The following is a 22277-nucleotide window of genomic DNA, read 5'->3' as shown; positions in this document are numbered from 1 at the left end:
GATGCTCACGGCACAATTCAGCCTTAAGAAGTTTACATTTGGGGTGAGGTGGGAGAAGGTGGGAGGAAAAGACAGTTTGAGGACAGAAACGAAATAACACTCTCTCTCATTCACTCAGCACGCCATGGCCAGCATAATCTTCTCCCGAACCAAAAATAATCCACAATAATCTTCCCCAACCAAATGTTTCTGACTCCATTAGAAAAATTTCACCATCGCAGCCAATCTCCAACTATAACAGAGGAGGGAAAGGTACATTTTTTTTATAGGAAAATGACCTTGCTAAAACTTGACTAATTCCACTAACTCAATCCAAAAGGAACTGACTAAATGCTTCACACAATTGAATAAAGAGATCCTTAAACTATAATTCAAGAGGGCAGAACTGAGGCTCTGCATCAAAAAACTCTATGACCTGAAGGGTCATAAATTGGCCTCAAGCAGTTTTTGCGTTTTTTTAAGCCAGAAGTCATATCCTACTTATGGTTCCTGAAATCACTGTGGCTGACAATCAGCATTACTTTAATAATAAAAATAGAACATAAAAGATTGAACTGCACATTTTAAGGGAAAGGACTGCTTTTGTGAAACTTCTGTTTCAGTTGCACATGTGTGTACAATGAATCACAACATAAAAACGTATCTTCTTCCTAATAATTTGTCAAAAGTGAAAGCAAATGGCATAATGTTAACAAACCATTAGGGGAAAACCAGAGTTTCCTATCTATGCACTCTCCGCTTAAAATCGCTTAATTTCTGCTGCCACTGGGTAGCCAGAGCCAAAGAAGTTCACATATAGCATCTGTCTAGTGTGGGAACTGTCTAGCTATAGTAGCTATGGCACCAGAATCTGGTCCAATTATCAAATCCAAAAATTCTTACCATGTTGACTACTAATCAGAGCTTCTGATCAACACAAGCAAGCTTGTTTTCGCAAAGTGAAATGAAAGAATTCTAACCAAAAGCAAACTATTAATGCATTAGATGGCTGTGATAGCAAGTACAACTACTATAGGGCTTTGAAAAATAAGAGATTTTAAGATCCCCACTCTCATTAATACAAACCTGGACACCATGGACAGAATCTTAGCCTGGGAACCCCTAAAAGAGATTTGATTCCTTATCTGTCACAGAACTTTCAGAGGATCTACATGAGTGGTAAACAAGGTCAGTAACAACATAATCAACATGTTCTCTTTTTATTCACTGTCCAATCTTTAAGAAACATAAATTCCAAACAAATCAGGAGAAATTATACTGAGACCATCCAGTCTTTTAAAGAATAAACAAGAAGGTAGCTGTTTTTTTTTTTAAGATTTCATTTTTCCTTTTTCTCCCCAAAGTCCCCCAGTGCATAGTTGTGTATTTTCAGTTGTGGATCCTTCCAGTTGTGGCATGTGGGACGCCACCACAGCATGGCCTGACAAGCAGTGCCATGTCAACACCCAGGATCCGAACCGGCGAAACCCTGGGCCACTACAGTGGAGCGTGTGAACTTAACCACTCAGCCACGGGGCTGGCCCCCAAAGACAGCTGTCTAAACAAGCAGTTTTTAAAAGTTCACATGGGGGCCATGTTTTGCTATGGACCTAAAACTAAATATGGGCAAAAAAGCCATGCTGTGTGATTTTAGAACACACATGGAGTAGTCATCTTAAAGACAAGCATTTTAAGACTGCTAACCTAAATTTGTTGACTAAATTTCACGCTAAAGATCAACTTTATTTAACTCTCAGTGTGGGAGTTTTCCAACTTTTATAGCTTTCAGCCACATATTTAGCTGAATAATCCTTCGTAACTTCGGGTTACACTGTATCCTTAGCTATAAAGTTACTGAAACATTTTAGTGGATATTGCACTGGACCAGTTTAATGCACGTTACTTGGGCTTTTATATTTAGTTTTAGGTCCATAGCAAAACAGAGTGTAAAATACAGAGTTCCCATACACACACACACACACACACAGGCCCCTCTCCCCCACAACATCCAGCATCAGAGTGATACATTTGCTAAAATCAGTGTACCAACACTGATACATCATTATCACCCAAAGCCCAAAGCCATTACATGACGGTTCACCCTTTATGTTGTACACCCTACGGGTTTTGACAAATGTATTCAGATTGGCTTCCCTCACTTAGCAATATGTATTAAAGGTCCCTCGATGTCTTTTTCATGATTGGATAGTTCATTTCTTTTTAGCACCCAATAACATTCCACTGTCTGGATACACCACTCTCTGTTCTTCCATTCATCTACTGAAGGATAGATATCTTGGTTGTTTCTAAGTTTTGGCAATTATGTGCAGGTTTTTTTTTTTTTTAACTTTTTTTTTTTAAAGATTTTATTTTTTTCCTTTTTCTCCCCAAAGCCCCCCAGTACATAGCTGTATATTCTTTGTTGTGGGTCCTTCTAGTTGTGGCATGTGGTTTGATGAGCAGTGCCATGTCCGCGCCCAGGATTCGAACCAACGAAACACTGGGCTGCCTGCAGCGGAGCGCGCGAACTTAACCACTCCGCCACAGGGCCAGCCCCAATGTGCAGGTTTTTCTTATGGACGTATTTTCAACTCATTCAGGTAAATACCAAGTAGTGTGATTGCTGGATCCTCTGATAAGAGTATGCCTAGTTTTGTAAGAAAATGACAAACCGCCCAAAGTGGCTGCACCATTTTGCATTCCCACCAGCAGTGAATGAGAATTCCTGTTGCTCCGTCTCCTCACCGGTGTTTTGTCAGCGTTTTGGATTTCAGACATTCTGATAGGTGTGTAGTGGTACCTCATTGTTTTAATTCCCTAATGATATATGATTTGGCCATCTTTCCATATGCTTATCTGACATCTGTATATCTTGTTTGGTGAGGTGTCTGTTGAGATCTTTTGTCCATTTTTTAATCCAGGTGTTCATTTTCTTATTAAGTTTTAAGAGTTCTCTGTATATTTTAGATAACAGTCCTTTATTGGATATATCCTCTGCAAATATCTTCTTCCAGTCTGAGGCTTGTCCTCTCACACTCTTCATTATTTTTAAAGTTACAGGTAATAAAATTCATTTTTTGATGTACATTTCTAAGTTTTGACAAATGCAGAGAATCATGGAGTAACAACCAAGATACATCACCCCTCTATATTCCTTCACATTGGCCCTCTGTTATTGATCTCTTACCACCGCCCACTGGCCAACATTGATCTGTTTCCCATCACTGTAGTTTCTATCTTTTCCAGAACGTCATACAAATAGAATCATACACTGTATAGCCTTTTGAGTCTGGCATTTTTCATTTTGCATAGTACTTTTGAAATTCACCAACCTTGTTGTAAGTATCAATAACTCCTTTTTTGAATTGTTGAATTCTATGGATGTACCAGTTGGTTTATCCATTCACCAATTCAGGGACATCTGAATTGTTTGCAGTGCTTGGCAATTTGAACAAAATTGCCATAAACGTTCATGCATAGTTTTCATGTGAACATGAACTTTCGTTTTTCTTGGATAAATATCTAGGATTGAAACTGCTGAGTCATACGTTTGTTTAACTTTATGGGAAAGCAGCTGCACCATTTTGCATTCCCATCAGCAATGTATGGAAGTTCCAGTGGCTCTCCATCCTCCCTAATACTTGGTACTGTCAGCTACAGGAAGGGAACAGTTGTTTTGCTTCTTAGTCTTTCTAACAGGTGAGTATAGTATCTCATTGTGATTTTAATTTGTATTTCCCTAATGACTAATGATGTAGAGCATCTATTCAGGTGCTTATCTGTCATCCACATATCTTCTCCAGCAAAGCTTCTGTTCAAGTCTTTTGCCCTTTTTTTTTTAAGATTTTATTTTTTTCCCTTTTCTCCCAAAGCCCCCTGGTACATAGCTGTGTAATTTTAGTTGTGGGTCCTTCTAGATGTGGCATGTGGGATGCCACCACAGCATGGCTTGATGAGCAGTGCCATGTCCATGCCCAGGATTCGAATTGGCGAAACCCTGGGCCGCTGAAGCAGAGGGCGCGAACTTAACCACTTGGCCACGAGGCCGGTCCCCTGACCATTGTTTAATTGGGTTGTTATTTTAACTGAGTTTTGAGAGTTCTTTCTGTAATCTACATATAAAATCTTTGTCAGATATGTGATTTACAAATATTTTCTCTCAGTCTGCTTCTTTTCATTCTCTTCATTCTATCTTTCAAAGAGCCGAAGTTTTTAACTTTAATGAAATCCAAGTTATCAATTTATTTTGTGCTTTTAGCCATATCTAAGAAATCTTCAGGCCAAGGTTACAAAGATTTTTCTCCTATGTGCTGTTCCGCCAATTTTACTGTTTTACATTTTACATCTGGATCTACGATTTACTTTGAGTTCCCTTCTACATTAGGTATACGGGATAGGTTAAGAGTCTTTTTCTTCCTCAAATGGTGTCCAATTGTTGCAATACCATATGTAGGAAAAGAGACTTTTTTCTACTGAATTGCCTTTACACCTCTGTCAAAATCAACTGACTATATCTTGTGTGTGTCTACCTCAACATCTTGATTACCATAACTTTACAGAAAGTCTGGAAATCAGCTAAACTTCAGATCAGATTCTCCAACTGCATGGTTCTTTATCAAAAGTGTTTTGGCAATTTGTGTTCCTTTGCCATTCCATTTTTTAAAAGCAGCTTATCATTTGTTATCTACAAAAAATGTTGCTGGGATTCAGATCTGGGTGAACTAACCTGAGGAGAAATTACATTTTAACAATACTGAGTCTTTGAAAACACAAACAGGTAATTCTCCACAATTATTAGGCTTTCTTTGATTTCTTTCATCAGTGTTTCGCAGTTTTCAGCACAAAGATCCTGTACACATTTTGTCAGATTTATACCTCTTTTTTGGTGCTACATACAAATAGAGGAAGATTGGCAAAGATGTTAGCTCAGCAACAATCTTCCCTCAAGCAAAAAGAGGAAGATTAGCAAGAGACATTTGCTCAGAGCCAATCTTCCTCACCAAAAAAAAAAGAAAGAAAAAAAAAGATATAGGACTATTAAGGTTATCTATTTCTTCTTGAGTGAGTTTTGGTAGTTTGTGTCTTACAAGGAATTTACCAATTTCACTCAAGTCGTCAAATTTTGGAGCACAGAGTTGTTCATGGTATTCCTTTATTATCATTTTAATATGTGTAAGATCCGTAATAATAGCCCCTTTTGCATTCCTGATACTGTTAACTTGGGCCCCTCCCTCTTTATCCTCTCCCCACCTCTCTCTTTGAACAGTCTATAATTCCTTCAAGAAAAAATGGGTTCAGCGAAAAATGTGAATTTTTTTTTTTTTTGAGGAAGATTAGCCCTGAGCTAACCACTTCCAATCCTCCTCTTTTTGCTGAGGAAGACTGGCCCTGAGCTAACATCCATGCCCATCTTCCTCTACCTTATACATGGGACGACTACCACACCATGGATTTTGCCAAGCAGTGCCATGCTCGCACCCGGGATCCAAACCGGTAAACCCCAGGCCGCCGAGAAGCGGAACATACAAACTTAACTGCTGAGCCATGAGGCCAGCCCGAAATGTGAATATTACCATTAAATAATTTTCACTCAAGAGAACTGCTATACTTCTGTAAGTAGCAAAACTACTTTATACACACTTCCCATTTCATCATACACTATGTATTAGCCTGCTTGGGTTGCAATAACAAACTATAGGCTGAGAGGCTTAAACAACACAAACTTATTCTCTCACAGCTCTGGAGGCTGAAAATCTGAGATCAGGGTGCCAGCACCCTGGGGAAAGAGCGTTCTGGGGAAAGGTCTCTTCCTGACTTGCAGATGGCCACCTTCATGCTGTGTCCTCGTATGGTAGAGAGAAAGAGACAGAAAGTTCTCTGGTGTCTCTCCTTATAAGGGCAGTAATCCCATCATGAGGGCCCAACCTTCATGACCTCACCTCAACCTGAATATCTCCCAAAGGCCCCGTGTCCAAATCCCATCACATGGGGCGGGGCGGGGGGGTCAACATACGAATTTTCAGGGACATGATTCAGTCTATAACACACTATAATTAACAAAGAAAAAGCATACTGAAGGGCTTTAACATTTAGTTAAATTATTTTTACTGCTTCATCACTGACATTCCCAAGTGAAATTCGCTTTTTTCTTTTTAGCACCAGTGTGAGGGGGTAGTAAACATACAATGACTCCTAGTACAGTTTGGGGACACTGCCTTGGATCAAGCTAAGGAGCCAGCAGTTTTATCCATTATTGCTTTTATACCACAAGTAGAAATGTCAACACAGTACAAAGGCTTAATAAAATCTTAGTATTATTATGAAAATGCTTCTCACCCCACTTTGACAACTCACCACTGCCTTACAAAGTTCAAACAACTAACACAGAAAAATTTTTACAAACTGCAAGGTGTATTAGCAATTTAAGGTATTACAAATTATTCAGAAGAGATATAACCAATACTAAAAACGTGATCCGGGGCTGGCCCCGTGGCCGAGTGGTTAAGTTCGTGTGCTCCACTCACTGCAGGTGGCCCAGTGTATTGTTGGTTCAAATCCTGGGCGTGGACATGGCGCTGCTCGTCAAACGATGCTGAGGCAGCGTCGTCCCACATGCCACAACTAGAAGGACCAACAATGAAGAATATACAACTATGTACTGGGGGGCTTTGGGGAGAAAAAGGAAAAAAAATAAAATCTTTAAAAAAAATAAAATAAAATAAAGATAAAATAAAATAAAAACGTGATCCATTCCTAAGCTTTCCAAATTCAATGATAATCAAGCTATGCCTTCACCTGATTAATATAAACCTTAGAGAGAAATAAAGTTATATGGAACCTAAAAAAGAAAAAATAGGGGTCGACCCAGTGACACGGCAGTTAAGTGTGCACATTCTGCCTCTCGGCAGCCTGGGTTTTGCCGTTCAGATCCCAGGTGTGGACATGCCACCGCTTGGCACACCATGCTGTGGTAGGCGTCCCATGTATAAAGTAGAACGAAGATGGGCACGGATGTTAGCTCAGGGCCAGTCTTTCTCAGCGAAAAGAGGAGGATTGGCAGCAGTTAGCTCAGAGCCAATCTTCCTCAAAAGAAATAAGAAAAAATAGTGAAAACTACCTTGGTTGGCTACCTTGGTTGTAATGAAACAAACAAACAAATAAAGCAGGCCAGTGATATGCTATAAACACACTAATGTTCCTATATGCTTACATCACTTACAGAAACTACACGAGAAACATTATCAGTGATGGCCTCCAGGAGAGGGAATTAGATGACTTAGGATATGGATAAGAAAAGATTTTTGTCAACACCTCTTGAATTTTAGACCATCTATATATATTACCTTAAAAAATAAATGAAATGAAATGGGACTTCATCAGACTAAAGAGCTTCTTCAAGGCAAGGGAAAACAGAACTGAAACAAAAAAACAACCCACTAGTTGGGAAAAAATATTTACAAGTTATATAGCTGACAAAGGGTTAATCTCCATAATATATAAAGAACTCACACAGCTCAACAACAAAAAAACAAACAACCCGATCAAAAAATGGGCAGGAGACATAAACAGACATTTCTCCAAAGAAGATATACGGATGGCCAATAGACACATGAAAAGATGTTCACCATCACTAATCATCAGGGAAATGCAAATCAAAATTACACTAAGATATCACCTTACACCTGTTAGAATGACAAAAATAACCAAAACAAATGACAAATGTTGGAGAGGTTGTGGAGAAAAAGGAACCTTCATACACTGCTGGTGGGAATGCAAACTGGTGCAGCCACTATGGAAAACAGTATGGAGATTCCTCAAAAAATTAAAAACAGAAATACCATGCGCTGGCCCTGCGACCAAGTGGTTAAGTTCACACGCTCCACTGCAGGTGGCAAAGTATTTTGTTGGTTCGAATCCTGGGCTCGGACATGCCACTGCTCATCAAACCACGCTGAGGCAGCGTCCCACATGCCGCAGCTAGAAGGACCCACAACGAAGAATATACAACTATGTGCCGGAGGGCTTTGGGGAGAAAAATGAAAAAAAATAAAATCTTTAAAAAAAAAAAAAAAAAGAAATACCATATGACCCAGCCATCCCACTACTGGGTATCTATCCAAAGAACTTGAAATCAGCAATTCCAAAAGTCCCATGCACCCCTATGTTCATCACAGCATTATTTACAATAGCCAAGATGTGGAAGCAACCTAAGTGCCCATCAACTGATGATTGGATAAAGAAGATATGGGGGGTGGGTGTGTGTGTGTGTGTGTATACACACACACACACACAATCGAATACTACTCAGCCATAAAAAAGGATAAAATCATCCCATTCACAACATGGATGGACCTTGAGGGTATTATGTTAAGTGAAATAAGCCAGATAGAGAAAGACAATCTCTGTATGACTCCATACATAGGTGGAAGTTAAACACAGAGACAAAGAGAACTGATTGGTGGTTACCAGGGGAAAGAGGGTGCGGGGGGAGGGCACAAATGGTGAAGTGGTGCACCTACAACATGACTAACAATAATGTACAACTGAAATTTCACAAGGTTGTAAACTATCATAATCTTAATAAAAAGTTAAAAAAATAAATAAATGAAATTTGTTTCACAGATAATTTTAATGATTCAGTACATTAAAAATTCAATTTAAAACACTGTAAAACTTCACCCTCTCACTCAAGCTGGGAAATAGAAGCCAGAATTCAGTTTTGTTTTTAAGAAAATACTTTCCCATTCCATCATATAGTATATGTATAATCTTTCTAAAGCAACAGGGGTCCTACTCAATCTCCCTTAATGACCCGATAAGCATTAATTTATAAATGACAAAAATAAAAAATCAGTTGCTTATTCTATGTTAGATTAAGTTTCCAACGAAAACACTGGGATAGCTTTTAGCTAGAAGCTCTGTAAGACTGAAAGATAATATGCATGCCATATATACGACAGGTCCCTCCAAATGGAGAATTCAGTCCAATACAATTATTTCTGGAGAACTGCCAATCAGCCTCATCATTACATTATTTAAAATAAACAAATAAGGCATGAGTCTAATATCTACAGTCTATTTGAAACAGTTTTAAGCAAAATTAATTTAAAATGGGAAATACACCTGTCAAAAAAAGTTGTCCTTTCACATGTACTGAAGCGATACTTTCTATTCGCAAACTGTAAGCTACTAATAATTTAGAAGCCTCTGGAAATTGCTGGCTATGAGTACAAGGGAAATAAGCTATATAATGAGAATTTTTAATGCCAAGGCTCTGATGGGTTCCATCTCTAGAACAAGATTACACCTGCCAGGCAGACAGAATTACATTTTTTAACCCATGAAAATTAAACAATTTAGTTAGGTCTCTAGAGCTATTCTCCAATTTAAAGGAAAAACGGGAAAGCTAACATAACCACAGCATACACAAAATCTTCCTCACTGTAAGACATTCTAGAAGACAACTGGCTTAGAAACTTCAAAAAGTTAATGAAATGAAATGTAGGAACGAACTATCCTAGATTATGAGACTAAAAAGACATAACTAACCTTGATGTAATCTTGATTAAAAACAAAAAAACGTTAAACAAGAAGTGTTGGCGAGGATGTGGAGGAAGGGGAACACTTGTGCACTGCTGGTGAGAACGTAAATTGGTGCAGCCACTGTGGAAAACAGTATGGAGGCTCCCTGAAAATTAAAAATAAAACTATCAAATGATCCAGCAATTCCACTTCTGGGTATTTATCCAAAGAAAATGAAAACACTTTGGGGATTGGCCAGGTGACTGAGTAAAGTCTCACGCTCTGCTGTGGTGGCCCAGGGTTTCAGCAGTTCAGATCCTGGGCACGGACATGGCACCACTCGTCAGCCCATGCTGAGGCAGTGTCCCATGTGCCACAACTAGAAGGACCCACAACTAAAATATACAACTATGTAGTGGGGGGATCTGGGGAGAAAAAGCAGAAATAAAAAAAAAAAGAAGATTGGAAACAGTTATTAGCTCAGGTACCAATCACTAGGGAAAAAAAATGAAAACGCTAACTCAAAAAAATATACACACCTCCGTGTTTGCTACAGTATTATTTTCAATAGCCAAGCTATGGAAACAACCTGTGTCCACTGATGGATGAATGGATGAAGAAAACATGGTGTATGTGTATACACACACACACACACACACACAAATTGAATATTATTCAGCCATAAAAAAGAATAAAATCTTGGCATTTGCAATAACATGGATAGCCCTTGAGGGCATATGCTAAGTGAAATAAGTCAGACAAAGAAAGACAGCTACCATATGATCTCACTTATATGTGGAATCTAAAACAAACAAACAAACAAAATCAAGCTCAGGGGCCAGCCCCGTGGCCAAGTGGTTCGGTTCCTGTGCTCTGCTTTGACAGCCCAGGGTTTTGCCAGTTAGGATCCTGGGCGCAGACATGGCACTGCTCATCAAGCCATGCTGAGGCGGCAGTTCAGATCCTGAGCACAGACCTAGCACTGATCATTAAGCCATGCTGCAGCGGCATCCCACACGCCATAAACAGAAGGACCCACAACTAAAATATACAACTATGTACTGGGGGGCTTTGGGGAGAAAGAAAAATAAAAATAAAATCTTTTAAAAAAAGAAAAAGAAAAAAGAACCAAGCTCACAGACACAGAGAACTGGTGGCCGCCAAAGGCAAGGGGTGGGAGGTGAGAAACATGGGTGAAGGGGGTCAAAATGTACAAACTCCCAGTTACAAAATAAGTCACAGGGATGTAATGGTGACTTATAGTTAATAATACTGTATTGCATATTTGAAAGCTGCTAAAAGAGTAGATCTGAAAAGTCCTCATCACAAGAAAAAAAAATTTGATTAACTATGTAAGGTAATGGATGTTAAGACTTACTGTGACGATCATTTCACAAGGCATACAAATATTAAATCGTTATATTGTATACCTGAAACTAATATAATGTTATATGTCAATTATACCCCAATTTTTTAAAAAGGTTATACAGAATAATTTATTGAGGGTCCAGCCCTGTGGCATAGTGGTTAAATTCGGTGTACTCCTCTTCAGCAGCCCGGGTTCAGATCCCAGGCACGAACCCACACCACTCGTCAGCCATGCTGGGGCAACAACTCGCATATAAAGTGGAAGAAGACTGGCATGGATGTTAGCTCAGGGAGAATCAATCTCAAGCAAAAAAAGAGAAGATTAGCAACAGATGTTAGCTCAGGGCTAATCTCCCTCAGCAAAAAATAATAATAATTTATTGAATTTATACAGTTGAATTAGGTAAATCTGGTAAATAAACTTTACCTAGTTACATTAGATAAATGGAACACGTACTACTTAATATTAGATAATTACTGCTAATTTCCTTGTGTGATGACACTATTGTGGTTATTTAAGAAAAATCTTGGGGCTGAGTGGTTAAGTTCGCACACTCTGTTGCGGCAGCCCAGGGTTTCACTGGTTTGGATCCTGGGTGTGGACGTGGCACCACTCATTAGGCCATGTAGAGGCAGCGTCCCACGTGCCACAACTAGAAGGACCCACAACTAAAATATACAACTATCTACTGGGGGGATTTGAGGAGAAAAATCAGGGGAAAAAAAAAAAAAGATTGGCAACAGTTGCTAGCTCAGGTGCGAATCTTTAAAAGAAAATTAAAAAAAGAAAAAAAAAGAAAAATCTCTTTATTACTACTGATGAAAACTGAAGTTTGGGTGGTGGCCCCGTGGCTGAGTGGTTAGGTTCGCACACTCCACTTCAGCAGCCCAGGGTTTCATCAGTTTGGATCCTGAGCGCGGACACAGCACCGCCCGTCAGACTACGTTGAGGCGGCGTCCCACATGCCACAACTAGAAGGACCCACAACTAAAATATACAACTATGTACCAGGGGGCTTTGGGGAGAAAAAGGAAAAAATAAAATCTTAAAAAAAAGAAAAGAAAACTGAAGTTTTTAGAAGTCTACATCTTCAAAGAGTTCAGGAAAAATAACTGAATGAATCAATAAGTAACGTATCTTGCACATAATTTAGTTTCTCTCTAATGACTACTAGAAGGCAAAGATCCTGTCCATCTCAGTGTCACATTATAATGGACACTGATGATCATATATTATATACACTGTGAGCCAAATCTGTATTGCCTATTCATAATTTGCATGTTTTCAAGCCTTGGTCCACTGTGAAAACAATAAACAGTAATGACAGTATCTGGGAAAATTGAAGAAAGTAAAGAGAAGATGAAAGAAGTAAATATACCACCATAAGCTAACTGTATGTGCAACAGCCGGTTATATGCAAATTTTTACTCTTTTTCCTCCTTAATAGTCGCAGCTTAAGAGTTTTCTGTATTACAAAACTTTGCAAATGTTTTTAACATATTCCTAAACGTTTCACTAAGTATAATATGATTTACTGAAATATTCCATTGTTAAACACGTGAATTGTTTTAAAATATACCCTACTAAAATTCAAATCGCACTCATCATCTTTGCGCATAAAGCTTTTTCTGTAGAACTATTTATTTCCATCACAGAAGGAGGGATTACTTAAGTCAAAGAATTTTTGTTACTTCAGGTTTAAAAAAAACTTTTTTGGCTGTTCCTATTTTAATTTTCTTGATTATTAACAATGTTGAATATTTTTTTCCATTTTATTAGGCAGTTTTACTCCAGGAGAGAAAGAAAATACAGCAAAATTATAGCAAATGTTGCTTCTAGGAGGCAAGTATATGGTATTAACTTCTTTCAACTTTTCTGTATATCTAACATGTTTAATACCTTAGGATAATATCTTAGAATTGTGTGAATCTTCTGTTCTCCAGTAACCATTCATTGAGTAGGTATTGATGATACTCATCTGAATAAAAGTAGCTTTGTTTGTTTACTGACATCCACAAAATAACTTGCTGGGATTTTGATTGGGATCATGTTGAATCTATACATTAAGTTGGGAAGAACTAACATCTTGATAATATTGAATGATCCTAACCATGTTTAGGAATATTTTTCCATTTCTTTAGATCTTCTTTGATTTCTTTCATTAAGAGCTATTTTGTTTTGTTTTTGTTTTAAAGATTGGCACCTTAGCTAACATCTGTTGCCAATCTTTTTTTTTTTCTTCTCCCCAAAGCACTCCAGTACATAGTTGTATATTCTAGATGTAGGTTCTTCTGGCTCTGCTAAGTGGGACACTGCCTCAGCATGGCTTGATGAGAGGTGCTCTGTCTGCGCCCGAGATCTGAACCCGCGAAACCCTGGGGTGCCAAATTAGAGCATATGAACTTAACCACTTGGCCATGGGGCTGGCCTCTCATTTTAGTTTTATAGTTTTCCTAAGATATACTATGTATATTTTTTTTAGATTTATACCTAAGTATTTTTTTTTTGGTGCTAACATAGATGGCATTGTTTTTCATTCCAAATTCCAACTGTTCATTGCTGGTATATAAGAAAGCAATTGACTTTTATGTATTTACCTTGTATCCTGAAACCTTGCTATAATCACTCATTAGTTAAGGAAGTTTTTTTGTTGATTCTTGAGATTTTCTACATAGACAATTATGTCATCTGGGAACAAAGGCAATTTTAGTTCTTCCTTCCAAATCTGTACATCTTTTATTTCTTTTTCTTGTCTTATTGCATTAGCTAGCACTTCCAGGACAATGGCGAAAAAGTGGAGAGTGTGGACATCATTACCTTGTTTCAGATCTCGGCATCTAGCTTCTCACTATTAAGTATGATCTTAGCTGTACTAATTTTGTAGATGTTCTATATCAACTTGGGGAAGCTCCCCTCTATGTCTAGTTTGCTGAGCATTTTTACCATGAATGGGTGTTGAATTATGTCAAATGCTTTTTCTGCATCTATTGATGTAATCATATGATTTTTCTTCTTTAGCCTATTGATGTGATGGATTACATTAATTCATTTTTTAATGCTAAACCAGTTGCATACCTGGAATAAATGCCAGTTTGTCATGATGTGTATAATTCTTTTTATTCATTGCTGGATTCAATTTGCTAATATTTTGTTGAGGATTTCTGTGTTTATGTTCATAAGAGATACTGATTTGTAGTTTTCCTCCTGTAATTCTTAGTCTGGTTTTGATATTAGGGTAATGCTGGCATCATGGAATGAATTAGGAAGTATTCCCTCTGCTTCTATTTTCTGAAAGAGATTGCAGAGAATTAGTATAATTTCTTTCTAAAATATTTAGTAGAATTAACCAATGGACCCATCTGGGCATGCTGCTTTCTGTTTTGGAAGGTTATTAACCATTAATTCAATTTCATTATCTCTCAAGCTTCCCCACCACTTTGCTTTTGCATAAAGTCTTCAGACATACAAGCATTTATAATAAAACAGGGCAGACAGCTATAAAAGGGCTATACAAAATGCTATGGGATTCTGGGTAAATACCCAAGAAAAGTGAAAGCAGGGACACACAGATATTTGTACACTCATGTACATAGACACATTATTCACAATACCTTCAGGGTGAAAAACAAACCACATGCCCATCAACAGATGAATGGATAAAGAAAAAGTGGTATATACATTTAATGGAGTATTATTTGGCCTTAAAAAAGAAGGAAATTTTGACACATGCTACATGGATGAACCTTGAAAACATCTTCTAAGTGAAATAAGCCAGGCACGAGTATAAATATAGTATGATTCCTCGTATATGAGGTGCCTAGAGTAGTCAAATTCATAGAGACAGCAAGGAGAATGGTGGTTGTCATCGGCTGGGGAACGAAGAATGGGGAGTTAGTGTTTAAGGGATATGGAGTTTCAGGTGGGGAAGATGAAAAGGTTCTGGAGACAGTGGTAGTGGTTGCACGACAATGTTAATGTACTTAATGTCAAAGAAGTGTACACTTAAAAATGGTTAAAATGGTTAATTTTATGTTAAGTATATTTTACCAAAATTTTTTTTTTTTTTTTTTTGAGGAAGATTAGCCCTGAGCTAAGATCCATGCCCATCTTCCTCTACTTTATATGTGGGACGCCTACCACAGCATGGCATGCCAAGTGGTGCCATGTCCACACCTGGGATCCGAACCAGCGAACCCCAAGCCGCCAAAGCGGAACATGCGCACTTAACCACTACACCAGTGGGCCAGCCCCCGAGAAATTTTTTTTAAAAAGTGCAACTCAATAAGTATGTGATGAACTAGTGGCCTAATAAATGCAAACTAAAGGATTATTTTTAAAGTGCTATGAGAGGGAAAGTTATGGGAAGAAATAAGGAGTAACAGGTTGGGGAACACAGATGTAAAACTAAAGTTTCAGATGAGCTAACTTACGCAATCACAAAAGAAAGGGTACACCCAGTGGAGAAGGGGAAGAGGGACAATTCCAGGTAGAGGAAACAGCAAGTAAGAGTAAAAAGAAAATACTGAGTTTTTGTTTTTTGCTTTGAGATACAACTGACATTTAACACTGCATTAGTTTTAAGTGTACTTGAGTTTTTAAAAGTGGTTAATGGAAATCAAACAACCCAATTACAAAATGGGCAGGGGACATGAACAGACATTTCTCCAAAGAAGATATACAGATGGCCAACAGACACATGAAAAGATGCTCATCATCACTAACCATCAGGGAAATGCAAATCAAAACTACACTAAGATATCACCTTACACCCGTTAGAATGGCAAAAATATCCAAAACCAAGAGTGACAAATGTTGGAGAGGCTGTGGAGAAAAGGGAACCCTCATATGCTGTTGGTGGGAATGCAAACTGGTGCAGCCACTATGGAAAACAGTATGGAGATTCCTCAAAAAGTTAAGAATAGAAATACCTTATGACCCAGCCATCCCACTACTGGGTATGTATCCTAAGAACCGGAAATCAGCAATTCCAAAAGTTCCATGGACCCCTATGTTCATCACAGCCTTATTCACAATAGCCAAGTCATGGAACCAACCTAAGTGCCCAGAAACTGATGACTGGATAAAGAAGATATGGTATATATACACAATGGAATACTACTCAGCCATAAAAAAGGACAAAGTCGTCCCATTCACAACAACATGGATAGACCTTGAGGGTATTATGTTGAGTGAAATAAGCCAGACAGAGAAAGACGAACTCTGTATGACTCCACTCATAGGTGCTAGTTATCATATGGAGAAAGAGAACTGATCGGTGGTTGCCAGGGGAAAGGGGGGTGGGGGGAGGGCACTAGGGGTGAAGTGGTGTACCTACAACATGACTAATAACGATGTACAACTGTAATTTCACAAGGATGTTAACTTTCATAACCTTAATAAAAATAAAAAAGTGGTTAATGGACAGGTTAGGGGGAAGAGGGAGCAAGAGAGGATGAAGTTGGGAACCTAAGTCCACATATTGAAGCTGGATTCTGAAATGCCTATTATGCTAACCTAGACATGCGAAAGAGCTTAAATCTATCAAATAAAGAACAAAGCCTTAACTGGGGTCACGGGGACATAAATGGGCAAAAGGAGTTCAATGACACTCCACACGTCGCAGTTGCATGTAGAATTCTAATATGGACATTTACATTTTTTTCTGGGAAGAGAGTATACAACTTTCATCAGATTCCTACGGGGTCTAAAAAGTATTAAAAAAAACTGTTGTAGGCAATGATCAATCATCCCAGGAACGTAGACAATAAAATCTGAATTTTAGGGGCTGGCCCAGTAGCACAGTGGTTAAGTTCGCACGTTCCACTTCGGCAGCCCCAGGGTTCACTGGCTCGGATGCCGGGTGCGGACATGGCAGTGCTTGGCAAGCCATGCTGTGGCAGGCATCCCACATATAAAGTAAAGGAAGACAGGCATAGATGTTAGCTCAGGGCCAGTCTTCCTCAGCAAAAAGAGGAGGACTGGCAGCAGATGTTAGCTCAGGGCTAATCTTCCTCAAAAAAAAAAAGAAATCAAATCTGAATTTTAGGAAGATGAATTATCCTATACAACACAAAGGAGGGATAAGAGGCAGGAGAACAATTTAGTCAACTATAATACTCCAGGTGGAAGATGAGCATTTTTTTTAACTGAAATCTTTTATTAAGCTTTTTACAATTTTATATAAACTTTTTACTAAAATCTGAAATTTTTACCTATACCCAACAAGACTCTAATAGACTGCCTTTCAGGATATACCTTACATAATGTATGCAACACGCTGCGTAACATTGTACTTCGTAAAAATATATCACATGAAAACTATTGAAAAGGAACAAACCAGTGATTTTAAATTCCCCTTGTTACTCATGCTGAAGTTACACCCACTGAGAGGCAACATGACTCAAAAAAGCAAAAACTATGATAATACAAGTGTCGGTTTGGTGTGAGAAAAACAACCATATTCATACATTGATAGTACACACAGTGACCAAGCAATTCCACCTCCATGAATTTATCCCTGCATATATGCTCACACACGTACACAACACATAAGCATAAGGTTATTCAATGAAGCACTGTTTGTAATAAAAGAGTGAAAACCACCCATGTCTCTTAAGTAGAGGACTAGTTAAAGTAAATCATGAAATATCCATACACTGTATATTATGCAACCATTATAAAGAAGATAGTTCTATTTAGGATCTCCAAGATATACTGTTAAGTTAAAAAAAAAGTACAAAACAGTGTATGGAACACTACCGTATATGTGAAAAGCAACAACAAAGGAACATAATCACATCTGTAGTAAATACATTTGCTATATATAACGCAAAATATATCTGGAAGAATTCATGACAAACTGACAATAGTAGCTACTGGACAGATGAAAGGGGATTGAGGGATAGCCACAGGAAGGAGACAGAGCACTGTATATCCTCTTGTACATTTTTCTTCTTTTTTAACACACATACATAGTATATAAATAAGTGAATGAATGAATACATGAAAATAAAATAACTTATCAAAGTAATGCTACTAACTATAGTGCTATAGACATGGTCAGACACAGAACTGGAAATGTCTACTTTGGGCACAAAACTTATATAAAAAATATAGTTAGCAATGAGCACTGTGGGTAGAAAATGTGGGTGAAAAACACTCCTTAATAACATCAACCTCAATTTGAGTACCTGAAACATGTAAGGGAGGCACTGGGCTACACACTTGGGTTGTGCGTGTGTGTGTAAAATCTACCAAGAGATATTCTGCCAAGTCCCATAATTATGTGGCAGATAAGGGTGAAAATCACTAGGTTACTAAAATAAAAATACACCGAAGTCCTAGTTGGTCATCAATTTTGAACAAAGCTAGATATGACCACTTCAGGACCACAAAATAATGCGACCGCTCAATTTCTGATGGAAGACTTTCTTATTTTAGACTTTTCTAGCTAGGCAACTGTTATAATTTTAGCTTTCTCCAATTACAATGAACCAAAAAGCCCTTCCAAGTTATACTGTGAGATGTTCTGGGGTTTTTTTGTAAAGGTGGTGAAAAGAACACTAATCTAATCTAATTCAGGTGACCTGGATTCTGCCACCAAGTGTGTGATTATCAGCAAATTTAATCACCTCAATCCTGTTTGGTCATCTTCAAATTAAAGAGTCTAGATTTGATGACCTTTAGAAGTAAAATAATTCTATAATTTCAAAATTACATAGGGAGCAGATAAGAATTGTCCAAAGTTCCTTTCAGCTCATTTGTAAACCTGGCTTAACAACTAGACTGAAGGCAAAAGCATTTAACAGACTACACAAAGACAACCATTCCCAAAGGAAAAGTCCTAAAGTGATAGTCCTGAATACTTCAAATGTGTCAACATTAAGATGAAATGACAAGCTTAAGGTTTTCAGTGCCTCTTGATTTTAGAACAGTAGTTCTCAGTTTCTAGTTCTATTATCCACACTGGCCTAAAAGCCTAACACTCAGTATTTGTTATTTATGGTGTCTTTGATTACCCTCTGACACATACAGTACAGTTATGCAGAAGTGCTTTAATTAGAGCCAAAACTAAAGCTTGTAAATTTCTAACCACAAAGTCAAACTCAGTACGGCTTTCTAACCAAAAAGTCAAATGCATACTAGTATTTGCACCCATGGTCAACAATCCACATTCTTGGCTGGGAAAATCAATTGCTTGACCAATTGCTAATTGCATTAAATACAGTAAATAGACATATATGTGACCTTCTTAAGATATGAGACCAAAAGCACAGTCAACAAAAGAAAAAATGGATAAAGTGGGTATCATCAAAATTAGAAACTTTTGTGCTTTAATAATACCACCAAGAAAGTGAAAAGACAATCCACAGAATGAGAGAAAATTTCTGCAAATCATGTATCTGATAAAGGACTTGCATTTAGAATACATAAAGAACTCTTAAAACTCAAAAGAAGGACAACCCAGGGCTAGTCCCGTGGCCTAGTGGATAAGTTTGGCATGCTTTGCTTCAGTGGCCCAGGTTTGGTTCCCAGGCACTGACCTACACCACTCATCAGTGGCCATGCTGTGGCAGCAACCCACATACAAAATAGAGGAAGACTGGCAAAGACGGTAGCTCAGGGCTAATGTTCCTCAGCTGAAGGAAAATGCAAATCAAAACCACAATGAGGTAATACTTCATATCCAATGGGGTGACTGTAATCAAAAAGAGGGACAATAACAAGTATTGGTGAGGATGTGGAGAAATTGGAACCCTCATACACTGCCGATGCGAATCTAAACTAGTGTGGCCTTTCGGGAAAACTGTTTGGAATTTCCTAAATCCTAAACATAGAATTACCGTAATACCCAGCAATTCCACTCCTAGGTATATCCCCAAGAGAACTGACAGCATTATGTCCACACAAAAACTTGTATACGAATGTTTATAGCAGCATTATTCATAATAACCAAATAGTGGAAAAAACTCAAATATTTTATTTACTAGATTATTGGCTTATTACCAAAGAAAATTCAAGAACAACCAGATGGAAGAGATGCATAGAGCAAGGTACACAGGAAGGGGCTCAGAGCTTCCGTGTTTTCTGAGCCCGCCACTCTACCCTAAATCTTCACAAGGTCACCAACCTAGAAGCTCTCCAAACCTTGTCCTTTTGGGTTTTTATGGAGGCTTCATTACTTGGGCACGATTTATTAAATCATTGGCCATTGGCAATTGAGTCGAACAACCTCCAGCCCCTCTCTTCTCCCTGAGGTCAAGGGCATGTGACTGAAAGTTCTAACTCCCTAATCACAGGCTGGTTTCCCTGGAAACCAGCCCCCACCCTTAAGTGCTTTCCAAGAGTCACCTCATTAACATAAATTCCGGCGTAGGTGGAAGGGGTTTGTTATGAATACCAAGCCACCTTTATCACTCTAATCACTTAGGAAAGTCTAAGGGTTTTAAGAGCTCCATGGTAGAAACTGAATCAAGACCAAATATATATTTCTCATTATAAATCACATTATCGTGGGGTGCGGGTGGGGCTCTGAATTGATATGGAATGATTTCTTGGATATATTGTTAGGTGGGGAAAAAAACAAGGATCACACAAATGGGACTACATCAACCTTAAGAACTTTTGTGCAGCAAAGGACACAATCAACACAGTGAAAAGGCAACCTACAGAATGGGAGAAAATCTTTGCAAATCACAGATCTGAAAAGGGGTTAATATCCTGAAAAGGGGTTAATATCCAGAATATATAAATATATAAACTCTTACAACTCAACAACAAAAATATCAAATAACCCAATTAAAATTTGGGCAAAGGACGTGAATAGATATTTCTCCAAAAATGATATACAAATGGCCAAGCAGCATATGAAAAGATGCTCAACATCACTAATCATCACAGAAGTGCAAACTGAAACTGTAGCAAGATATCTATCACTTCATACCCATGATAATGGCTACTAGCAAAAAACAGGAAAGAAGTGTTGGTGAAGATATGGAGAAACTGGAACCCTTCTGCACTGTTAATAGGATTGTAAAATGGTGCAATCACTATGGAAAACAGGATAGAGATACCTCAAAAACTTAAAAAGAGAACTACCATAGGATCCAGCAATCCTACTTCTGAGTGTATACCCAAAAGAACTGAAAGCTGGGTCTCGCAGAAATATCTGCACACCCATGTTCATAGCTGCACTATTCACAATAGCCAAGAGGTGGAAGAAATCAAATATCGATCCACAGATGAATGAATTAACAAGATGTGGTACATACACACAATGGAATATTATTCAGCTGTAAAAAGGAAGGAATTCTGTCACACGCTACAACGTGGATGAACTTTGAAGACACTACGCTAAGTGAAACAAGCCAGTCACAAAAACACAAATATTGCATGATTCCAATCATATGAGGTATCTAAGGCAGTCAAATGCAGAAACATAAAGTAGAATCGTGACTGCCAGGGGCTGAGAGGAGGAGGAAATAAGAGTTGCTGCCCAGTGAGTATCGAGTTTCAGTTTTACAAGATGAAAAAAGTTCTCAGATCTGTGGCACAAAAATATAAATATACTTAACACCATTGAACTGTACACTGAAAGGTGGTTAAGATGGCAAATTTTTTACCACAATAAAAAAAGCAAGGTTATGTCAACCATACTTCAATAAAAAAGTAAATAAACAGGGGGCTGGCGTGGTGGCACAGCGGTTAAGTGCGCACCTTCCGCTTCTCAGCGGCGCGGGGTTGGCCGGTTCAGATCCCAGGTGCGGACATGGCACCGCCTGGCAAAAGCCATGCTGTGGAAGGCGTCCCACGTATAAAGTAGAGGAAGATGGGCACGGATGTTAGTTTAGGGCCAGTCTTCCTCAGCAAAAAGAGGAGGATTGGCAGTAGTTAGCTCAGGGCTAGTCTTCCTCAAAAAAAAAAGTAAATAAATAAAATAAATAAAAAACAAAGGTCAGGGGCTGGCCCCGTGGCCGAGTGGTTAAGTTCCTGCGCTCCACTGCAGGTGGCCCAGTGTTTCGTTGGTTCAAATACTGGGTGCGGACATGGTACTGCTCATCAAACCACGCTGAGGCGGCGTCCCACATGGCACAACTAGAAGGACCCACAACTAAGAATATACAACTATGTACCGGGGGGCTTTGGGGAGAAAAAGGGAAAAAATTAAAAAATTTTTAAAAAAAAGACAAAAAACAAAGGTCACAAGTTTGTACAGTATGCCATTTTTGTAAGAAAAGGAAAATAAGAATACATCCACACACACACACACACACACACACACACACAATTGGGTGAGTGAGAACGGAAGTGAAGAGCTTAGAGAGAGAAGCAATACTTAAATACTCTTTCAATATAGTATTAAATTTTAAACCATGTAAATATTTAACATATTAAAAATTAAATCAAG

At 38.4% G+C, this 22277-nt stretch overlaps 1 protein-coding gene across 10 annotated transcripts in view; it reads right to left on the bottom strand.

Moving 5' to 3' along the window:
* The window catches only part of WDR33 (WD repeat domain 33), a 96305-nt gene that overhangs the window by 66509 nt on the left and 7519 nt on the right, over positions 1-22277 (bottom strand). For 3 of the 10 annotated variants that reach the window (XM_023622640.2, XM_070242249.1, XM_070242250.1), the window contains exon 2: positions 13946-14158. The exons of the other annotated variants lie outside the window; for them this stretch is intronic. The gene's annotated coding sequence lies outside the window, so the exon portion shown is untranslated. The remainder of the gene's footprint in view (positions 1-13945; positions 14159-22277) is intronic. 10 annotated transcript variants of the gene reach the window in all.

This window comes from Equus caballus, chromosome 18 (assembly GCF_041296265.1).
Source record: "Equus caballus isolate H_3958 breed thoroughbred chromosome 18, TB-T2T, whole genome shotgun sequence".
Lineage (NCBI taxonomy): Eukaryota > Metazoa > Chordata > Mammalia > Perissodactyla > Equidae > Equus > Equus caballus.
This window is presented reverse-complemented; position numbering and strand designations above follow the sequence as displayed.